Consider the following 24,350-nt stretch of genomic DNA (forward strand, 5'->3'; position numbering starts at 1 on the left):
CATAAGAAGTTTTGTGGACCATTTCATGGTCCTTTGGAAGAGAAGCAAGAGTAGCTACATTTCAAATTCTGGAGATCATTACCATGTTTCAGTATTCGAGCTACATACTGGAAGGGAATGGTTTGTTTAAATGCTAGCTCCCTTAATTACTTCGAAAATAAATAAATAACCAGGGGGTTTCTGGAAACCCAGAGAAACCCAAACTTCCTAGAAGCCTGTGCACTCTTCCATGAACCATCTTTTTTTTTAAAAAAAAAGCAAGCAAAAAAAAGAGCGGTGCCCTACTAAATCTCTCTCCTCCCTCTTCTCTCAGACACACACCCTTACTGGCTAGCAACCAAATATGTGCAAGACACATCCATGTCTGGACTCCTGGCTGCCCACAAAGATATGAGGGAGGGGGGGAGTGTCTCAAATTTATGAAAATCTAATCTTGTTAGTCAATGCAATCTGTGTGACAAGGCAGAGCGAAACTCATTGTCATTCTCACCAGCAACCCCCATGCGGCTGACTTGCACCGGGCATGCAATTTCATTTATCTCTGCTCCAAGCGCAAGCCTGGCCAAGGTTTCCTCCTGATTTGAATGAAGACCTGCTTCTTTAGAATCACAAGCCAAATTGAAGCAGACATTTAAAGGAATAACTTTGCAAGGGGGAGCCAGGCGCTTTCAAATGCTGTAGCCATCGAGCATTCGTAGACATAAAGAATGGACAAAATTTGTTTCTCTCTCTCTCAAATATTACTTCTCGCCCTTCGTATAAGGAACTTGGGAAGGGGAGTTCCGCAGCCCTACTCAAGAGATGCCAGGAATTGAATCTGGGACCGTCTACAGCAGCTGCTTTAAGTCTGAGCCACAGTTCTCTCCACAGCACGATGGGAATATGGGTCAGAACCCAGCCCAGGTCTCCCTGATCCAAGAACTTCAGCCATTTTCAGGCTGTTCAGGAAGAATTAGTACATATGTGTGTCTGTGGTTATGGGAGGATTTCAGTAGCAGTCTCACCACCAACTTATACAGATCCATTATAATATTTCAGATATACAGGGCAGCCTACAGCCATCCTAATGGACACAGCTAGCTCAGGAGCAGATCCTGTCACTCCTTTCATTCCCTGCAAATGAACAAACTGAAAAGGCCTCCACACCACACAGGCACTCAGTCATAGCACATCAACCGAGAAGGGAGCATGCACATACAGTGGTGCCCCGCAAGACGAATGCCTCGCAAGACGGAAAACTCACTAGACGAAAGAGTTTTCCGTTTTGGAGGTGCTTCGCAAAACGAATTTCCTATGGGCTTGCTTCGCAAGACGACAATGTCTTGCGAGTTCCTGCTGGTTTTTTCCCTCCCCCCCTTTTTCTAAGCCCCTAAGCCGCTTATCAGCTGATCCGATCAGCATATAAGCCGCTAAAAGCCGCTAAAAGCTGCTAATAGCTCTAATCCGTCAATGGGCTTGCTTCGCAAGACGAAAAAACCGCTAGACGAAGAGAATCACAGAACGGATTCTTTTCGTCTTGCGAGGCACCACTGTATAAGTTTTTTGCTATTTTATCGCACCTGCAAGAGTACGCAATAATGGGATCGGGCTTGCATGTACAGTGGTACCTTGGGTTACAGATGCTTCAGGTTACAGACGCTTCAGGTTACAGACTCCGCTAACCCAGAAATAGTACCTCGGGTTAAGAACTTTGCTTCAGGATGAGAACAGAAATCGCGCGGCAGCAGCGGGAGGCCCCATTAGCTAAAGTGGTACCTCAGGTTAAGAACAGTTTCAGGTTAAGAACGGACCTCCGGAATTAAGTTCTTAACCAGAGGTACCACTGTACTGTTTTACCTCCTAGTCCTTGTGGTAAAGTCAGTGACAAACTGTGTTTTTAAAGGAAACAGGCAAACAAATAGATAATCTCATGTTGGCGTTCTTTTGAGAACTCTTGGGTATGTGTCACCCATATCAGAAACTTGTGAATTAGTTTGTCAGTCCTAATACTTCACTCCATGTGACTGCAATTGGACTTAGTTCTCCAGGTGCCTTCTCCAAAATAAGTTGTTCAGGAGTGAGCATCTGTTCAACATCTCCCACAGCGAAAAGTGATGCAACAAATTCATTAGGCTTCTTCACTGCCACCCTCTATTCCTTCAAGCATCTTTCTTGTCTCATGGCCCGATGGCCTCTGTCCCCAGTTTGACATACGTAAAGGCATTTTAATTAATTGCTTTTATTGAATGATTACCGTATTTTTTGCCCTATAGGACGCACTTTTCCCCCTCCAAAAATGAAGGGGAAATGTGTGTGCGTCCTATGGGGCGAGTGCAGGCTTTCAATGAAGCCTGGAGAGCGAGAGGGGTCGGTGCGAGTTCCCGCCGGCTCCCAAGGCTTGCGGATAGCAGCCTGTTCTGCGGGCTGGGGTCGGAAATATTTTTTTTTTCTTTCTCATTTATGCAAGATGCCCACCTTTTGAAGCAAGGCTTCTTGCCTTCTGTAGCTTCACTGACTCTGCCCATTAACCATGCTGGCATCCTCTGAAGACATGTCTGCACCTTCCCTGTATTTTCAGTTGGTTTTTGCAGCCAACTGCACAGGCCCCTGAAGCAAACTGTTTGGACCGTGTGGCTCATTGCTCCGCTCTCTCCAGGAGTCTTCCTGCCTAACACAAACCGAGCACGGCCTATTTTCATCTGGGGAAAGGGTTTGAAAAACCAGGAAATGAGTCACTTTTTACAAGGAACGAGGTTTGCCTAATAAGTATGGAAATTTGTAGCAACTTCCCAGTGTTCCTAAGGCCAAATTTTAGCAAAACTGGGCATAGGAAATGGAAACTGGGTAGCGGTGTTATGGAACTGCAACTATTTCTCCAATTATTATATCATCAGCAGACCAGATCTAACTGGCTTGGGAAAGAGCAGCGAGAAAAAGCAATCAGGGTCCAGGACGCCAATGAAGTTAGTAGGAAGGAGCAGCAAAAACAGAGGATTAGGCCATATAGAGATGATAAGGACAGAGTTGGGTTTTCAGGGCTTGGCACAGGAGCCTCCAACATTTTTAGGCCTGTAGGCACATTTGGATTTTTGAGTGAGTGGCATGAGCTCCAACCCTGTGGTCTTCTTTTCTCCCTTGTGTGAATAAGGCAGAGGCAGAGGGAGAGAGAAATTGCATGCAAAGTTCGTTCTTCACACTTTTCCAAGGGGTGTGGACATAATAATTAATATGAGCCTTGAAAAACACAACAGAGGTGAAAGAGGAAGTGAGAAAGAATATCACTCTTCCAACTTCCTCCTTCAGGTCTATGTACTTTTCACAGGGCTCTAAATATTATTTAGCATGACTCCAGACCACTGGGATATGTTTTCAACTGGGCTTTTGGCTTTCACACACTGCCAGGTATTTCCACACAACCATTCAAAAGGCATTTCACCATCTAACAATGCCATGTTCTGCATGAGGTATGCAGTTTCCCTAACTGGCAACACTGGCTGAGATCCATGCATACATGTGTGTGTTTGTGAAGAACAGGGGGGAAAAACCCTGGTCTCTCTGGGAACACAGATGCAAACGGCACTTTGCACAGACTTGTAGAGCATCCCATGAGACAAAACAGAAAACCAGGAAGAAACCTGCAGTGTCCTGTTTTCCCCTCCCAATGGTGCACCCTCAGAGGATGTTTCTTTCCAAAAGGTATCTGCAGAATGTAATCCTAAATCAGCATCAGTATGATTTCACCCCCCCTTTGCTGCCTGCATTGCTGGAAGCTATCCGGGGTGGGGGTAAGCTTGAATGCTAGAGCTTCTCAGCTAAGCACAAACACCTGTGTTGAATTCCAAAGATTATGCTGGATAGTTAGCAGAGAGGAGAGAAAAGCAGAGGGATAAAAGGATTAAAGGAAGATTCACAAAATATACATGAGTTGCAGGGTGGGAGAGATACAAACTACATGGCAGCAAAAAGCTCGGTCAGGAACATTTGTGAGTCAAGCTGAGCCCAACTTGGTGCCTTCCAGATATTCTGGAGACCACTGATCTAGAGGGCACCAAATTTGGAGAAAACTGCTCTAGGCAAACTTATTTATTTGTTGCATTTATATCCCACCTTTCCTCCCAGGATCTCAAGGTGAGTCACATAGTTCCCCATGCCATCCTCACAACAAAGCTAGGTTAGGCTGAGAGTGAGCGGTTGGCCCATGGTCGCCCAGTGATTTTCACGACCGAGCGGGAATTTGAACCCTGGTCTCCCATTTCCTAGCCCGGGAACTCTGACCCACTACACCACACTGGCTCTCTTGGGAAAGCGCCCTTCAGTTGTCCATCAATAAACAGCAGCTTCCACCAGCCCTAACCGAGAGCACTAGGTTGGTGAAGGGCAAGAGCGGGTGCCAATTTCACAACTGGAATAAACCATGTAAATTAGTCACATTGGCATCTACCTTCCACGCTGAGCATTGGAACTATGTGGAGACAACATTAGGAAGTTGCTCAGTGAATGGTTAATCAGCATAGAATTTTGCAACAGATGATAGATAGATAGATAGATAGATAGATAGATAGATAGATAGATAACAACAACAGAGACGAGCTTGGTCTCAGATTTCAGCAGTGCCCTCCTGTGTGAAGCCAAAATTCAGTCTCCCCCCCCCCTTCTGTTAGGTTCAATTCACTAGGTCATAGTTGCATTGCCCTGTGATGTCCCCTAGGCTCAGCACACAGTGCGGCAGCAGAACTGGTGGCGCTGCTCTGATAACAACAAAACCTTGAACTCTCGGAGACATTGGTTTTCAAGCTTTTCACGCCCAGGGAACCTTTACTACACCAATTCTAACTCTTCTATATCCACCACGGACTCCGCTCAATGCTCACCACAGAACTCTAGCACTGCAAACTGCAGAGGCTCCTGGGCTGAGGAGTTCAGTGGGTTGTGTTGGGTGGGGTTGTTGCTGTTGGCTTTTGTTTTTGTTTTGTATCTTAATTTTAGACCTTGTTTTGACTTACGTGGAAATTGTTTGGTCTGTTTGTGCCTTTTAAAAATGTTTTATTTCTTGTTTATTGCTACTTTCGTTATGTTGTAGCTATGTGGTCTTTTTCCATGTTGCAAGCTGCCCTGAGCATGGTCTGAACTGTGGAAAGGTGGCATACAAATAAAATTATGTATGTTCTAAGGTGCAGGGTTTTTCTGGGGGGCAGGCTAAGGCCTCTGTTATTCCACTTATACAGAGAACTTTGCTTAGAACACAGCTAACAGTCACTTGCAACTTCACATTTCAGCGGTTAAATAGGTGATTGCATGCTAGCTGTCTTTCAGGAACATTGGTCCACTACTGCCAGTTTTGCCATCAAGAACTCCCTGATGGGCTTCTGCAGAATTTCAGGATGTCCTCAAACACGGTTCAAAATTTTTTTATCAGAGCAATGAAACCTTGTGCTGTTTCCAAAGATCTCACAGCCTCCACCCACCATAAGAGAGGGCTTAGGCTGAAGAAGTTTCTGTGTTATAACTACCTCTCAAGCAAGCCGGACGAAAAACATTATTGGTCAACCATTTGCTGTTGCATTAGTCATGGGCAGCAAAGCTAAAACTAAAAGCCAGGACTTGCTGTGGCCTTATTTTAGATGCATGGTCTTAATCCTAGTGATGATAGGGAAGAAAGTGTCCTTGACTGTGTCGGGGGGGGGGGAGTGCGTGTGAAGTTCTGAGATGGTAAAGGTAAAGGGACCCCTGACCATTAGGTCCAGTCGCGGACGATTCTGGGGTTGTGGCGCTCATTTCGCTTTATTGGCTGAGGGAGCCGACGTACAGCTTCCAGGTCATGTGGCCAGCATGACTAACGTGCTTCTGGCAAACCAGAGCAGTGCACGGAAACGCCGTTTACCTTCCCGCCCGAGTGATACCTATTTATCTACTTGCACTCTGACGTGCTTTCGAGCTGCTAGCTTGGCAGGAACAGGGACTGAGCAATGGGAGCTCACCCTGTTGTGGGGATTCGAACCGCCGACCTTCTGATCGGCAAGTCCTAGGCTCTGTGGTTTAACCCACAGCGCCACCCGCGTACAAGGGACCATTACCACCAAGAACGCTGGTGCAGGTGGGCAGGCAAGGTTTGTTTGGGTTGTTTTTTCAGCTGGTTGTTGTCATTTTTCATGTTTTCAATGCTCTCTCCCCCCCCCATGCTTCCTGCAAATAGAAAACAAGGAAGTGAACTAGAACCTTTTCCCCTAACTTTGCTATCTTTCTGTTTTCAGTGAGACACACACAAACACATCCCCAGCTACAATCTGTTTTTTCCAGGGCTTGGAATTAAAGAATTCAGAAATCTACAGTGAGTGCCCTCATAGTCCAAATTGCCTTGCAGTGGTACCTCAGATTACATATGCTTCAGGTTACATACGCTTCAGGTTACAGACTCCGCTAACCCAGAAATAGTGCTTCAGGTTAAGAACTTTGCTTCAGGATGAGAACAGAAATCGGGCTCTGGTGGCGCGGCAGCAGCGGGAGGCCCCATTAGCTAAAGTGAGGCTTCAGGTTAAGAACAGTTTCAGGTTAAGAACGGACATCTGGAACGGATTAAGTACTTAACCTGAGGTACCACTGTATTTTCTTTTTTAGAATGTTGCTTAGCACCACCCGCACCCCCAAAAAATCAACACCTCTGATATCCTTAGAGCTGCACTTGTAGCGTGACTCACAAAAGAGGACGTGAACACTGGCGAGAACTGTCCCAAATTCTATTTCAATCTCAGTTTTCCACTTGTGTGGCACCGGATCTCGCTCCCTTCTCTGCTGCAACCCCAGGTGTTTCTCTCCTCCCCCCCCTTTTCTCTTTTTTCTTTGGTGGTGGTGGAACATCAAACAAGCTCTTAAGAGCTTCTGCTAGCAGCGCGGATCATGCGATCCCATCACATGTGCAAAAAGGCAAAAGATGAAGTTTAAAAATGTAATGAGCAGCTTTCTTTATTACATAAACCGAAAGAGGCAGCAGAAATGTAAAGGCCCTTAAAGGACCAGTACAGTGGAGGCACGTTCACAACCCGCAGCACCGCGTCTGCGCATGCACGGATCACGATTCGGTGCTTCTGCGCATGCGCCGAAACCCAGAAGTAACCTGTTCCGCTACTTCCGGGTTCGACACAGTGTGCAACCGAAATCACGTAACCTGAAGTGCCTGTAACCCAAGATACCACTGTACTGGGAATTAGGAGAAGCAACGAGCCTCAAAATATATTTAAAAGTTAGCTCCGTGCAATTAGGAACCCATAATTGCTTGGCCTCTTCTCCTGTTCTGTCCTATGAACCTTCTCTTCCTTTTCCAAGGCCCTGCTTCATTTTCACTACCTGCCCCACAGTTGACTTGAGGTCAAGTCCCTTAGGTCACAACTCTTGGAAGTCCTTATTTAATGGTAGCACAGCTACATCAATAGGGTGACTTCAAAGTATAGGGTGCTTTGAGGATTATGATGTTCACAGACGGTTCTGCGCTTCTGAAATGTTAAACAGCAGTAGGAAACAGAAAGACACACACACTGCAGGTAAGTGTAACTCCTAAGAGCATTCGAAGATTGAATGAAACAAAGTCTATGGAGGCCAGTCTCTTTTGTAATGGTATTCTTCCATGGAAGAATATCTGCGGCAGAGTCAACCGTCGCAACATCAGAAATCAAATCTATGTGGCTTTTTGTAGGAATGAACGACAGGAAGGGATCCTGTCTCCTAACCTCTGGATCTTGCAGTCAACATCTACTGTATGTCAACTTTAGCCTGCCACATATTTCACCTTTATCCTCAGCTTCAATGCTAAGTAGCACAAAGCAGTATCAAAATGGGTCAGATCCAAGGGCGCCCTTTTGCAAGCAGGCGAGAAGTCCTGTATTGGCGAAAGAGCTGTTTTCACATCTCTCACTACGACGTTGCCCAAGAAAAGTAAAATTAAATCCACTGACGTTACTCTGCTCTGTCGAGAACAGAGCTTGTGGTGCAACCAGACAATGAGAACTATTATGGACACCTTCCATGTGCAGGTGTTTGTGGAACAGCATTGGCGGCGATTTTCCTTCCGCTCGCAGTTCTTTCAGTCCAACCCAAAATATTTTAAGGTGTCTAGAGGAGTAACCTGCTTTGGGGAATCACACACATAAACACACACAGCCAGACCTTTTCAGCACTGTTAGAAACTCAGGTATATAATCAAATCATCAAATGGCACCTTAAACGCAGCAACCACAATGGAATGTCTAGGTGCTATCCTTCCTGCAAGTGGAATTAATTAAATTATTATTATTATTATTATTATTATTATTATTATTATTATTATTATTAATATACCACTTTATATTTTAAAGAACAAATCTCAAAATGATTTCCAACACATTAAAACATTAAATAAAACAATCCAGAATAAAACAAATTGAAGCTTCAAGGAAAATATTTCAAATCCTTTCCCAGGTGACATTTTGCTTTCCTGCAAAATGGTTGTGCAAAGTGCCTGGCACTGGGCTAATTTCTAGCGCTGCTTTTCATGCACCCAGCCATCAAGGTCAGCAGCAGTGGTGCAGGTCAGGAGGTCATCTTACAAATTTAACAAAATAAAAATAGATACCCTTGAGGAAAGTCCAAAAATGCAGACAACTCTGTTGATCCATCATAAGCACAACTCATTCATCCACCAAGGAGCAGCAGTGCATAGCATAACAATCAATTTTATTTGGATCAAATGACTGCAAAAAGGTTCAGCGTTCTGTTTGCAAGGTCTGTGGCTCACCACCTTTCGCATTTCCATAATGTTTACACACTGACACACACGTACATACATCTGGCTGGAACTCTCCACAACAGTGATAAATTTTACTATGACAAAAGGTCAGGCTATGGTATTCGGTTTTGCAAAGACTTCCATTATAAAAACAGGAGTGCTTCGGTTAGGGGCTGGGTGGGGAAGAATGTTCAGTCATTTATAAATGACAATGGCTGGGTTTTTTCCCCAGCCCTCCCTTCATGCAAAATTTTCATTGAAGAGAAAGGAAATGCGAAGCCGAAACCAAAGAGAGATTTCAGAAGGCAGAAGCCCAAGGCAAAGATGCCAAGACATGAAGCATTAAGACTGACCTAAAATTCAGGGATTGGTAGAGCTGGGTCAAGGAGAACCTTCAAAAGTTCCTTATACGTAGCCCAGCCCTCTATAACATGGAGACACAGGTGGTGCTGTGGTCTAAACCCCTGAGCTGCTTGGGCTTGCCGATCAGAAGGTCGGCGGTTCGAATCCCTGCAACGGTGGTGTGAGCTCCCGTTGCTCTGTCCCAGCTCTTGCCAACCTAGCAGTTCGAAAGCACACCAGTGCAAGTAGATAAATAGGTACCACTGCGGCGGGAAGGTAAACGGCGTTTCCATGCGCTCTGGTTTCCGTCATGGTGTTCCGTTGCACCAGAAGTGGTGTAGTCATGCTGGCCACATGACCTGGAAAGCTTTCTGTGGACAAACGCCAGCTCCCTCGGCCTGAAAGCAAGATGAGTGCCACAACCCCAATGCCACCTTTGACTGGACTTAACTGTCCAGTGGTCCTTTACCTTTACCACACACACAAAACCATGCACAATTCCATCCACCAGCCATGTATGGTAGCCCACCACAGGCTCAGACACTTCTTCCTGCCTGCCTGGGACATCAGAAAGAGCTAGAACCATAGAATTGTAGAATTGGAAGGGGCAGTGAGGATCATCTAGCCCAGGGGTCGGCAATGTTTTTGTGGCATGGGCCAGTTCACGGCCCTGCAGGCGCTGTAGTGGGCCGGAGTGTGTGTGCACAGGCAAGCATGCGCAAACACTATTTCTGGCGCTCCTTCCGGTGCAGAGGAGGCCTGCACAAATTCCCATTGGCTGCAGGAGCTTCCTGCAGCCAATAGGAAGCTGGACAGCATTGCTGATGGCGGTCCACTCTCTGCTTCGCGCCAGTTTAGCATGGTGCACAGGAGCCGAACAAGTGGGTGGTGGGGGTCCCTGAGTGGGCAGCAGGGGTCCATGGGCCGGTTAAACGACCCCCATGGGCCTCTTCTGGCCCAAGGGCCTTAGGTTGGTGACCCCTGATCTAGCCCAACCCCCTGCAATGAAGGAATTTTTCACCCAAGCTGGACTGCCAATCTTTGGGCTGGAGGTTTGCGGTCAGTTTAGTACAGATCCTGCTCTCAGATGTGGCTCCTTTTCAACTAAAGGCAGAACAAGACACAGAAAGTCTGCACTCAAGAAGAGCAAGTCTCCTAGTTACATTTCCTGCAAATATGCCCTACCTGGAAGGCATTGTAGGGGTCAGGGAAGAAGCATCAAGTGACAGTCTTCAGTTTATAGGTGCAAGGAGACTTGCTTGGCTGCCTCCCTGAAGTTCGCTCCTATGTCCAAAGCCAGGTGTTGGCAGGGTTTTTAAAATAAAAATAAAAAATGGAAACTTTCGAACAGGCTGCTACAGGACATCTGTACATTTTCTTCACATGCGCTTTCATATCCCAAGGCATTCAGAAGCCTATAAGAGTGGGAGAAAAATTTCCGAACTGGGCATTTGACATCCCTGATGTCTTGAAGAGAGTGTTACATTTCCTTGAGAAATACTGGTGAATACTCTGCAGAGTGAAGCAATGGAGGTCTGTTCTTGGCCAGGGGGCATGTGGGTTCTAACGGAGCCTGGAGCACTTAATTCACATTACACAGGATAGTACAGTCGTACCTCGGAAGTCAAATAGAATCCGTTCCAGAAGTCCATTAGACTTCTGAAATGTTCTACTCCCAAAGCGCAGCTTTGGATTGGCTGCAGGAAGTTCCTGCGGCCAATCGGAAGCCCTGTCAGATGTTTGGCTTCCAAAAGAACATTTGAAAACTGGAAAACTCACTTCCAGTTTTCGATCATTCAGGAGCTAGAACGTTCGACTCCCAAGGTGTTTGGGAGCCGAGGTATGACTGTACAAGTTTCGCATGACATGTATTTTTTAACTGCCCCAAGAGTTCTTTTTGTATCTGGTTGCCCATTTTGAAAAAACAAACCCTGGGTTGGTGGAGCATATGCCAAATCCCCTTTTGGACGTCGCTCAAGTCACCAGTTCGAGACCCAGTATGTTTGTGCCATCGAGAACTGTTCCAAGTAACTCTATCACCTAATAGTTCTTCACGCACACAGGGAATATCCCAAGCAGGATCAGAATATTAGGGTGAGGTCAGCTAAGTAGAGGAAACACAGATGTAATTTGCCGACATGTTGCAGTAGAGTAATTTCTTAAAATAAATAAGGAATAACAGCCCCGGCAGAAGCTCTTCAACAGTGCATGGAATCCGTAAGCGAGGCATCAGAATCCATTCTCCAAAGTCAAGGCCTTTTTTATTTTTTTGCTTTCAATTAAATAGTAATAAAATAAAATGCCATAAGAGGCTGGTGCTATGCTTGCATGGTTTGCAGAATGCAGTCTTCTTCCCCAGCCCCCAAGCCGCCCGAAACTTATGAGACCACAAAGCGTGCTTCACTCTTCTCTCTCTTTTTAGTTTAGCTATAGGATACTTCTGCTAACTGCCATTTAGGAATTTCATTTCCTGCTTGATCAAGTCCTACTGAAAGAGGCAATTACTAAATTTGTTTCTAGTTATAGAAATAGATGTTTGTTGTTGCCCAACCACATCTGTCTCGCCGGCAAGCTGTCTGCTCTGGGCTCCCCAAATAATAAAGAGAGAGAGAAAGGAAAGCAAACGCCATTCCATGGAGAGCTTGCTACTGCTGCAGAACATCAGAGCTATCACTTGGGTAGAATTCCCACTTCTTTTCTTTCTTTCTTTTTAACACCTTGTCCCAAGTTTATACGCTTTTATATACATTTTTAAACTGCACTTCTGAAAGCACTTCTCTTTGATGGCTGACGCAGTAACTTTATATTTCATTGCCAAAAAGCCCTGCAGAAACCAAGCCACATTTTTGCACTGATCAGCCCCCTTGTCTCCAACAGGGTGGCTTTTACAAGGTGGGCATTAGGGGTTTGCTTCCATGGGCACCTGTCAAGGCCCATGCCTCAGAAAGGGCCTCACTGCCAATCCCTGGAGCCTTCTGGGCCGGCTCATGTTTCTTGGTCTCACTGTTTCTGCCTCTTCGCCTTCGAAGAAGCAGCAGGAGGACCAAGGAAAAGCATCAGCAACTTGCTCCTCGCTTGGCCTCGCCCTCTGGAAGTGTTGTGGATCGGGGCCAGAGAGAAAGGCAAGGAACATCACAGTTGTGGTGAGGAATATGAGCAGAGAATAAAGTAGTTATGGGGAGAAAGAAACTGGCAATACTTTACTGATAACAAATTGAACAAGGGCAAGAATTTAAGATACCTGCACTGAAGGGGGTTGGACTAGGTGACCCTTTCCCAACAGTTATATGATTCTATGAGTCTAAGGCCCAGTTGAGAACAGGGAGACATATTTGACTACACATCCCAAGTTTAACCACCTTCAGAACAACTTTTCTCTCTTGCTCCATCGACTGTCAAGTCTCAACTGTCTTCCTCGTTGACATGCAGACCAAAAAACAGAATTAACCCTGAATGATCTCTGCTGTTGTATATCCAATAAGGATGCACTGAGCCAGGATAGCCCATGGGAGGAAACTTGCCTCCTGCAATCTGGTACTAGCTTGCCATCACACCCCACCAAAAACCACCTGCTGGCAGCACACCTTACAAGGTGGATAAAAGGTGAGGGAGAAGACCCATGAATGTCCCTCTGAGCATATCCTATGAAGTTGGGGGGGGGGAATAATTCAAGGTTTAGCTCTGGGAACCTTCAGGCCTGCATTTTCTTGGTCTTTCTGGCGTGGCACACAGATCACATAATGGCTGCAGATCAAAGACCAAGTTCCCACTGAAGTGGGGAACATGGTGCTAGTAGAATTCAATGTTCCTCCATACGAAAACCTCCTTCCATAAAGAAATCTAGGTATCAAGAGCAAGTGTTCTGCCTAGGCCCCATCTGCACTATGCATTTAAAGCAGTATCATACCTCTTTGAAACAGTAATGGCTCCCGCACTGCAAAGAATCCTGGGAAATGTAGTTTGTTAAAGGGTTCTGAGAGCTGTTAAAGGTAAAGGGACCCCTGACCATTAGGTCCACTTGTGGCCGACTCTGGGATTGTGGTGCTCATCTCGCTTTATTGGCCAAGGGAGCTGGCATACATCTTCCGGGTCATGTGGCTATAATGACTAAGCCGCTTCTGGCGAACCAGAGCAGCGCACGAAAACGCAGTTTACCTTCCCACCGGAGCGGTACCTATTTATCTACTTGCACTTTGACGTGCTTTCAAACTGCTAGGTTGGCAGGAGTAGGGACCAAGCAACGGGAGCTCACCCCGTTGCAGGGATTTGAACCGCCAACCTTCCGATCAGCAAGTCCTAGGCTCTGCGGTTTAACCCTTATTCCTCACACAGATCTACAGATCACAGAGTTAGAATCACAGTACAGTAAGCAATCTTGCTCGGTATTGATCTACTACACTGACCAGAAGCAACTTTCCAGGATTTTGGACAGGGAATATTCCCAGGCCTACCTGGACACACCAGGATTTGAACCTGGGACCGGCTGCATGCAAGGCAGATGAGCCACAGCCTTTTCCCAAACAGCAGCCATTTTGATGTGGAGTGTGTGAGTGTGTGAGTGTGTGTGTGTGTGTGTGTGTGTGTGTGTGTGTGGAAGGGTAGCAGGGACCTTATCCAGCATCAAAATGAAAGAAACGTAATTTTCCACAGCCAAATTGCGAACATGATAAGGAATCTGCCTTATTCCAGGCCACGATATTTGTCCATCTGGGCCAATACTGTCTACTCTGACTGGCAGCGAATCTGCAGGGTTTCGGGCAGAAGTACTTCATTTCACTTGCTACCTGATTTCCTTTCTTTCTTTTTATACTGGAGGTGCCAGGGATCAAATAATCAGAACTGGGAGAGGGTGCTTAATGCCTTCACTGCCTCCCAAGTCTCTCTGAAGAAGTTAAAGTGAAATTAAACCACCTTGGGTGCTTTCTGGCTGCAACAGAAAGGCAAGAAGACAAATGTTGTTGCTTTTTAAAAAAGAGTTCTGTAAGGTAAAGCGTCGTCCCACCCTCAACCCCAAATATTTCTCTTTGAAGCAGAAATATTATACCAAAATTCAGTTGTCAATATTTGTGTTGCACTGAATGCCTGTTAAGGCATAAACGGGGCACTTCTTTTACACGCACGCCCATGAATTTGGCTTTCTTGTTGCTCCTATTTCCATGGCCTCGGAGTCCTCTTTCACCATAAACCAGAAGGCGGATGGATGGGTTGGGGTGAGGGGGCGGAGGCAAATATTTATGGCTTTTCAGCAAGGTCAACACCAACAATAGCTCTCCCTCCCCAGTCGCCCACAAGGAAGGAAAGAAAAGAAAGCCCCTCTTTTATGACAGACTAAGAAAGCTAGACCCATCCCCTCTCTTCACCCCATCAGCCTTCACAAATGTAACCTTAGCTTTGCTGCTAACAAGCTTCCAGGATATCTTAATATTCTCTCTCTCTCTCTTTTAAGATGACTATGGTATGAATTAACTCCCCCTTCTCCTTTCCCTTCTAAACCTCTTAATTTCATGCATTCAGTCGTGGCAGAGGAAAAGCACAACATTCATGACCTGTGCAATTTTGTCCTGAACAGGGATGGCATAAGGGTGATACCCCCCTTTTTTTTGGAGGTGGAGAATTGGGCATAGCACAGCCTGTCCCCCCTCCCCCCTCTTAAACAATAAAGTAGCAGCTATGGCAACAGAGCTAATTAATGCAGCTCATTTGCATAACTAAAACCCTCCCAAGCCCATTCACAGTTCCTTGTTGTCTCCATTCTTAAAACCTGGTCAGAGGAGTTGTATTCTTCTTACCAGCCACACAAAAATGAAAGCAAAGGAGGAGAGAGAGGGGGGGTTTACAAAGAAGTGGCTATGTTTGAATATAAACACAGCTTTAGAAATGTGATCTGCTTAAGTAACTCCAAATGAGAGCCCTTTTTCCAAGCTCTATATCCCCTCCAAAAAGCTTGGGGGTGGGGGAGAAAAAAGACCCTCATGACACCAGGAAAACACAGCGAGGGGGGGGGCACCCAAAATACAACTGAAACAGTCAATTGGTGCACAGTACTAATAATACGATTGCTCGGGAGGGAATACAGGGATAAAATCCATTCTTGAAAGAACAACCAAGGAGTGGGTTAAAAGAGAATGGGTGAAAAGGGTTCGGACTATATCATATAACCAGAAGGAGGGGATACGTCTTTTCACTGCAAACACGTATCTGGATGATGTCTAGACAGTCATAAAAAGGGCAATTAAAGGGAGGCAGGCTGCAGTGCGCTAATGTCTCCTTCTGAGAAATGGAACAATTTTATAAACACACAGGATTGGCTTTTCATCCCTTCCACCTTTAAAATAAGCAAAAGAGGGCAGGCAGAGTTTGCCAGATAAGAAGTGGGGAGGAGAGAAAAATCACTGCAATCCCTTCGTAGATGAAGCCAGTCAAAATCACCTAACCCTTGTCTAGTTGTCTACTGCACCCTCCCTCTGCCTGCACCTTAACACACACACACAATCAAATATTCCGCCTGCGTCCCGTCTAGACTGTGATAACAAAGGGCATTTCAGCCCCACAAGATGCGCTGACAGAGAGAGTGGCCATTTAAAGAGGCAGCATTGCCTTTCTCTGATGACTACCATTTGTCAGGTGGCCTTCACAAGAAAATAAGCCATTCTGGGGTCCTGAGGCCACCTTCCTTTCTAAAGTCCATGTTTCACGGTGCAAAAAAAGATACCTGAAACAGCCCTGTGCTTTCAAAAACAACAAATGTTCTAAAGTGTATATTTTAAAAATAATAATTTGTTGTTGTTGTTGTGATTATTATTATTATTATTATTATTATTATTATTATTATTATTATTATTATTATTCTGCTCCCACAGTGAAGACAGGACTGCTTGCAATTCATTACAGAAAATAAAAAAGATGCTGTAAAAAAATTTAAAACTCGCAAATGTGGTCTCCTTAATTTACGATTTGATAATATTATATCATTTGTGGTTATGTACTGTACTCTGTAGGGTTGCCACTCCTTAGCTTTTAGCACTGAATTGCTCCTATGTACCTTCCCATGACCTTTGCTCCCTCCAGAATCCTGGGTAGCTGGGATTGCGAAATGATGGGTTTGGGGTGGGGTGGGGGGCTCTGACCTGCTCTTGTAACTTTAACAGGAGCTTCATATGCAGAAATCTGGAGCCTCTGCAGGCCCCTCCTGCTCTAGTAGAGAGAGTGCGTATCATCATCAACTGCCAATGTCTACAGCAGCATTTACAAAGCACAGCAGCAGGGCCTGTTAAACAAGTTGGCAGTCCTATCAACTACCCTCAAGGTCTCCTAACTTAAATGGTTTCTTAAATGAATTAAACTGCTCAGGACATCTACATGATGCAATCTCTCTCTCCCCCCCCCCAAGTCCTTCAACTTAACTCTTTAGTTCGCACATCCCCACCAGAAATAATGTGCAGTTACTTGTTAACGCCTTTCCCCAGCGGTCAAGGAAGCCATCTCTGCGGCCAAAGTCATTCTGCAACTGTGCGGTCCTGTGTATGTTTACCCCGTCGTTAGTTTCGTGACACTCATGGACAAGTAAATAAAGAATTGTGGACAATATAAAGTTTCATTTATACTGATAGCCTTACATTAACGCTTATTAATGTGGTTTTTTTAATAAAAAAATAGCAGCATGAATGTTGCGCATGATGAGCGCTGCAGCACAGCTACATTTTCACTTATCTGCACTTCCAGGAGGGTATGGCAATTGCCCAGAACTGTTGTGAATCAAGTACTGTGCAAAATTCTGCAAAAGCAAAGGATTCTGTTCATATAACAGATGGACCACATGGCAGCGATTCATGGATAAACCCAATAAATTAAAACATTGGCGTCCTGCAGCGAGAGAAGTGATCGGCATCATATAAATGCGTCTTCCGAAAGATAGTGCAAGTGAGCCCATCCACATGCTTTAGAGAAAAACCCAGTTCAGACATAATATCTCAGCCATATAAACCATGTTTTACAGAACCAAGAGCAAGTGCTCTCTGCCTGCATGCTCCCTCTTATCGTGCACCATAATGCAAAATGTCCGGGGTTTGCCAAACCACAGTTTCCCATTATGTCCGAATTAAAACAACAACAACAACAGTGGTTTGATCTCTGACTGCAAACCAGGATTTGTGGGAGGAGAAAGGATGTGAGAGCATGTGCGCACGACATGCTCATTCTGAGTTTACAGGACCAAGTTCAGTGTATTTTAACTGGGTCAGAAATAGCTCTCTCTTGACACCCTAACCTTACCCCGTTTGCTAGCTGATTAAGGAAGAGAAAAATACTTTAATCCAATTCTATTATTTGATATATGATCCTAGATTGGGAATGATTAATGTGCCTAGTTTACCTTCTTGAATTACATATTTCAGGCTACTGTGCAACGTTCAGATTCTTAATAGTAATGGGGGGAAAACACCAAAAAAAAACCCCAATTGTGTTGTATGCACAGATCTAGTGGCAAACCAGGCCGCTTCCTGTAATGTTTGTGTTGTGTGTTTTCTGTGCTGTTTGCACTGTGTGTTTTCCAGCATGAATCCCTGCCCATTTTGCATGGCGCAGTGTTGTCAGAGCACTTCAATGATGTCATGCCAAGTGTGCCCAAGACTCATACTGAGATGACTCAACATAAAAAAGTATCAGGGTGGAGGAGCAACAGATGACATTGCTCAGCACTAGCGACTCACGCGCAGCTTCGAACCTTTCGCCTTCTATTTGCTCAGCAATTAAAACACACACACAAAGAGTTAAGCGGTGCCTCAGCTCTCTTAGAAACACCATGTTGCCTTCCAAGCTGCCTACTTAAAAAGCAGCCAACTTTCTAAATGGTAGGCAGCAAACTGATCTTAGCAACTACACCAGCTTTATAAACAAAAGGGCAAATTGTGGGTGATGCAAAAAAAAAAAAAAAAAAAAACCTCTTGAAAAGCTGGGCCAGTACAGGAAACATCCTTCCTCCTCCTAGGGTTAATGAGCTGCGGAATACTTAAAATATCTTAAACCACACACAAAATCTGACTTAACAAGATTTAGGCTTATCGTGCTTAAAAGAGACAGCAAAGGGTCCTTGGTTTTGGGGAGCAGGAATGAGCTTTTGAGGGGTAAAGTCTCCGTGATCAATTTCATGGCATGTTCACCCGGGATCTGCTCTCGGCATCCCTAGGCAATTGGTTTAGGAGCTGCCGTTTAAGTCCCCGCAATGCTCTGGGGGGCAAATGTAGCTAACGTGGTGGTCCTCAGATTTCTTGAGTCTACAGCGCTCATCTTCCCTGGCAATGTTGCCTGAGGTTGATGGGAGCTGTAGTCCGGCACCATGTGACTACCCTTCTTGGGGCACTGTGGGAAATTTACATGCGGCTGTATATTGATATTCTGCAATACAGCCCTTGCTCTGTTGTGTTAGAGCAATGGAGCTACAGTAGCAGAGGTGACCAAACCTGATGAAGGGCTGTGGTTCAGCGGCAGAGCATCTTGATCTGTATGCAGAAGGTCTTGGGTTCAATCCCCAGCTGGGAAGGACCCCTGCCTGATACGCAGGATGGCTGCGGCCAGTCATTACCAACAAATGCTGACCTAGAAGGACCGTATAATAAGCCAGCTTCCCTATGTCTCTTATGCTGAAGAGCTCCAGCCATCATTCAGTCTGATGATATACCTGATAGTTCAGAATGGAAGAGCATGCTCCAAGCTCTCTCTGTATTTTATACATGTGGATTTCCACAAGTGGCAGTTGACCTGACAAGTCTAAGTGCTACTGCTATTTTCTCTCTTCACCACCATTTCTGCTTCTCTCTCTGGACTGGGTACAACACAGGGTCTTTTCTTCATTTTTTTGATAGGTTTAGTCTCTTAGTGTGTTGGGTTGGGTTTTTTCTTTTCTTTTTAAGGCTATGAAGAACAAGGGACTTGGGGGCAGGGAAGAGAAAGAGAATTGGTGAAAAAGAAGTGTAGCTAGAATATTGGGGCCAAGACAGCTGGCCACAAAATGCCCATGTGGTTGCCAAAACCGTGTCTTCCCAAGGACTCACGGCCACCTTTGACCATTAGCTCTTGCTGTGAACAAGAGTTGTCTTCAGGAAACACAAAACAACTATTCAGAATGAGTATGACTTAGACATCTTGTATCTCACCAAACCCAGCTGTCCCCATTCCTTGTATTGTGGGCTGTCAAGATACTTAAAGTTTCTTTTCCTTCCATCCATCCATCCCAGGCAGGCAGCAGACACAGCAGTCTACCAAGCCTCTTAAGGGGCTGCTATACCACAACAAGAAAATATTCACAAAACACATATCAATGTGCAAAGCACACTTAAGAAATAGCCGTTGGACATAAATGCTTAGGGCGTTAGGCTGAGGCTGCAGCCTGGTTCACATGTCTTGCTAAGCCTATGGCCTATTCCCATGGCCATGCCAAGAGGAAACAAACCAGAGTGTTGGCTTAGCATTACCTGTGAAACAGCTTGTGGTTTATTTCTTACCGAACAAGCCAAGAGCAAACCACCAAGACCACCCAATGAGTCCATGGCACAATCATCCACATCTAGTCCCAGTTGTACATGCTAGACCACTCAATCCTGTGCATGTTTTATCAGGTTTAAGTCTCATTGGTAAGTGTAGCTCTGCACACTTGAACACCATTGGAACTGAACACCATTGAAATTACTTCCAAGTAGACATGCATAACATTGCACTACTCCTCTTATTTCTGAGATGGAAAAGTGGGATCAGTAACTTCCAACCCTCTAGCCTTAAACTGCATCATGCAACTGTTGTTACGAGTGATGTGGGAGGCCTGAAAGTTTGTCTCTGAAATTCCAAATTGGGCTTGCTACTGTTTATCAGCATTTATTGGGCTGTATGAGCATCAATAATTCCTCTCTTTTTCTTCCCCACCTCCCTTGTTCCTTAATTATTATTTTAATAAGACTGCTCCCAACTTCACTGCTCATTCCACAATAGCCCAAGGGCTACAACTGTTCATTAGGCAGAATTTCTCTTTTAATTGCACTGACACAGAGGCGTAGGTTATCTGAAAGAAATTACTAAAAGGAGCCATGAAGGATAGAACCAGATTCTTTTCTTTCCCTGCCCTCTGGAAGGGTTTGCATTATCGCACTGCCCGACTTCCAAAAAAACCACTTTTACGTTCTACAAACAGCAAGTCCTGAAGTCCATACATGGGACTTTCCTTAACATATGTAGCCAGTGTAAATCCCAGTGAACCCTTCCTCATAAAAAGAGGCAGAAGGGCTTTATGGCACCACTGTAAGAACCTAAGAACCATCTGCACTGAACCAGATCAAAGGTCCATGGAATCTGTCATTCTGGCCCCAGCAGTGGCCAACCACTGGCCCCAGGATGGGCAAAACAAGATGGAGGGTGTCAGCCGGTGTTGCTTGCCCAAAAAAGCATCTGGTAATAAAAGAGGCGGGGAATCTGCAGGTGTCATTGGTAGGCTCCAGCTCCCATCAGTCCCAGCCAGCATGGCCAATGGGCAGAGATGTAGTCTAGCAACATCTGAAATGGAGTTTCCAAAGAGCCATCACTACAGCCATTTGGGGCCCGAGCATTTATTTACAGGGCCAGCTTGAAAGGTGCAAACTCTAAAACCGATACTTCCAAGCGAGCATGCTTAGGCTTGCAGACTTACTCCTTGTGACAGCCTGGTGGATGAAGCAATGGAGTCAGCATGGACCTCGATAACAAGAGGAACAGATGGCCTCATAACAACAATTGCAAAGTTGGAGCATTGTTTGAATAACTGGAACACTGTTTTGCATGGTGTGTGTGTGTGTGTGACTTTTAAAAATAAGATAAATGCCTTACTATTAAAAAATAAAAAAGAGGGTTGGGGGGAGAGAGAATATGTACCAGCAAAAGTATTGGCTCTGCTTTGTTGCTAAGGGAGTTGTATTTGCCTAGAATCCAACAAAGATATTTAAAATTCTGTTAATGTGTTGCAACAACACCCCCTTCCCAAAAGACCGAACATCTTGTGTGTGGAACGCAGTGGAAAGAGGGACGTCAATTGTACCCTTTCCATGAGGCATACGCTGCTTAGACCTGACTGCAGTGTTTTAGCAGTGGAGGGGTTTTTTTTTTGGTATCTTGGTCCTCAACGCTATTTGGCAGCTTGCTCGAGACTTATTGGCATAGGGTAAAAGGTTTTTATTTAGACTGTGTCAGCTGAGAATCTGTGCATGTAAGAACTGGAGTGGGAGTAATCTTGACTGTGTTTCAAAAGCACGTTTCTCTTCGGGAGCTGCCTTGGTAATTATAAAAATTGAGCGTGCTTAAAAAGAGGGGCCTGCTCTCTGCGGACGAACCCTGGCTTTATTTCCCAAGCACAACCCCCTATTGTGGGAAAACATCCACTGTTCGGGAGAGAGAAAATTGGCTGGGAACACTATCCTAACCCCGTGACCCCTCCGAACAAAAGGTAGAAAAAGTGTCTAGACCTCCAGTCTGAATGCAGGAGAAGGCAAGTATTGTATTATCGAGATACATGGCTTGCTTCAGAGAACAGAGGCTGGCATATACTTTTCTGGGGCGGGGTGGGGGTGGAACAGGAGGGAAGCAGAAAACAACTTGGAAAATAAGTCTGCATGGAGATTGGGGAAAGTTAAAAGACTATGCCCGATCCAGTTTCATCATTTTAGAATGCAATTTTGCAGGACACAGTGTAACGAGAGAACCAAACTGTGCTGACTTTTGCACTTAAAACCATTCTGAGAGCCCGGAGTGTGCAGACACAATACTGGCCTTCACTATGGAGACTGCAGCACACCAGACAAAACATCTTCAAGAATTGCTGCTCTCTTTTTGTTGTTGTTCTGAAAGAAGGGCTGTATGATTTTCCGATTATTCTCGCCATTTTTGCCATATACTTCAATCCAACCGTTTGAAGGCAAAAGTCTATGCATGTTCCCTTTCTCTCTCTTTCTGCAGAGGGAAGGCGTCCCACTGATTTTAGTGGACCCTCCTCTCCAGTAAACAGACAAAGATAGAATCAGGCTGCATAAGCATCATCTGAACACGCTTTGTGCCACAATTCATCCAGCTGAAAGGAATTTGAACCTGCCTGCTTCCATAATGCACACTGGGCGCTGAATTGTAATACTTTTGGGAACTTTCCTAATAAGCAATTTGGGTTTCTTTCAGAGCAGGTTGTTACAAGACAAGAGGTGTATTTCACATCCTCCCCTGGAATCGTGAGCCTAGGAGGACTGCAGCCAATCGGTGTATACCCTATTGAGATAACTGGAGTTTACTTTCATTAAGCAAATGCTGCAAAACTAAGACAGGATGAAGCGAAAGGTTGCTCACTATTAAAAATATCAGATCCTATTTTGCAATCTCACGCATTAAAAATTGTTAAATGCGCAAACGGCCTATTCCTGGAATCATAAGAGTTGGAAGGGAACCCAAAATTCATCCTTGCAGGAATCTCAGCTAAAGCATCCATGACAGATGACCATCCAGCCTCTGCTCAAGGAACACACACTGGAAGTTGCAGGCAGGAGACAGATGCTTGGGCTTTGTCAAAATACGATGAAGCTTTGTCCTTGCAAAGTTTAGGGAGGTGTAAGTCCCTTGGTTGTGCAGGGCACAAAAGAGTTGTGTGCATGTGCCTCAAACCCCTTTGTCCAACCGGGATGCCACAAACTCTGGCTGCCTGTGCCACTTGTGGCAGACTGGCCACCCGTCACCCAATTTGGAGGGCAGAGTTTTGTATAGGAAACTTCATTATACCAGGTCAGACCATTTGTCCAGCTACATCAGCATCGCCAGCGTTTTCTTAATTGGAGATGCCAAGAACTGCGTGCAAAGCAGGTGTGGTCTACCACCAAGCTACAGCTTCTGTCCACAGACCTCCAATGAACTCACAGGAAATTGATGCACCTCAGGCCCATCATACTCCCACAGAGAAGACCAGAGTAGCCACAGTGGAAGAAATGAACAAATAATTGACTGCAATGGAAGACCCACGATGGAGGTCTAATGTCAAGATGTCTGCAGCATCTTCCGCCGTGTGAAGCAACTGTTAGGGATGTAGCTGAATGAAGAACTCCCTGACCCGATATAAACCCAGTTACAAGGTGCTCTGCTGCTTTCCAGAGGCAATTTGTGTGAGTGCAGAGAGCCATTTTTTTCTGCAGTCACAGAGGCAGAACCACCACTAGGAAGCAGCAGCTGGAAATGGAGACTGGGCTTTCTCAGATGTTCTTCCTTCATGTGGAGGTTTCCTTGGGAATTGTTGTTGTTGCTGTTGTTGTTATACTTGGGCAGCAAATTCCTGAACTGGAGCGATGTTAACACGGCTGCCAAAGATGAGGAGGAGGAGAAAAGGCCACATGTTACCCATCTCCTTTGGAGAATGAGAGCTGCTCCTTTCATGGGATTTAGTAGGTGCTGCTACTAATGTTTATTGTGCTTGTATCCGCAGACAGTGGCCACACATCAGTGTGTAAGCCCCATTGAGTTCAATAGGATTTACTTCCAAGAAAACCTATTTTGGATTGCACGGCAACCTGAGGAGCCTCCTCTCCTAAGAGGAGGAGGAAGCCGGAAGCTGTGCTCTGCCTGTTGTGCGTTGTGTTTACTTTGCAGCTGCCTCTAGTTTAAAAGCAATGGGAATATTATTTCTTTTGGTTAAAAATACACCAGGGGGAAAGAAACACTCATTGGTCTACGTTATTTACACTTCCACATAAGTCTCAGCAATGTGTGAGAAATGGCAGGTTATGCACACCATAGTGCCTTAGCGGTCATGTGTGTGTGTGTTCATTAATGTGCATGCACAGTTGACACAAGATGCTTCTTTCCTCTCCTAATTAGGGATTTACAGCACAATTCCATACATATCTAGTCAGAAGAAAGTGTCATTGATCTCACTAAGACTTATGGCCAGGGATGTTGTTAAGGATTGTGGCCTTAACTTTGTGAGGCTGGGGGGCGGGGGGCGGGGAGTAGCTGTACCCTAAGGAGCAACTAACAAAAAGCAAAGAGTCTTGCATCTAATGAAGTGGGTTTGTGCCCATGAAAGCTGAATAGCATAATATTTTTTTTAATTGCCACCAGGCTTTTTGTTGTTTTTGCTGCAAAAAAACTAACATGGCTACCCATCTGTGAATTGAGCAAACTCACACTTACAGCATTTTAGCAAGGCATCCCTAAAATCCCTCTTAAAGTCATCTAAACTGAGGTAGGAATTTACAAGAAGTAAGTATTAGGATTATTAGGCCTATCCCTA

The 24,350-nt window shown here is 45.2% G+C and overlaps 1 protein-coding gene across 4 annotated transcripts in view; it reads right to left on the reverse strand.

Annotated features, from left to right (window-relative positions):
• PMEPA1 (prostate transmembrane protein, androgen induced 1) overlaps positions 1-24,350 on the reverse strand; it is an 87,836-nt gene that overhangs the window by 26,177 nt on the left and 37,309 nt on the right. The window lies entirely within an intron of this gene.

The sequence above is a fragment of the Podarcis vaucheri genome (genome assembly GCF_965113315.1).
Source record: "Podarcis vaucheri genome assembly, chromosome: 6".
NCBI lineage: Eukaryota > Metazoa > Chordata > Lepidosauria > Squamata > Lacertidae > Podarcis > Podarcis vaucheri.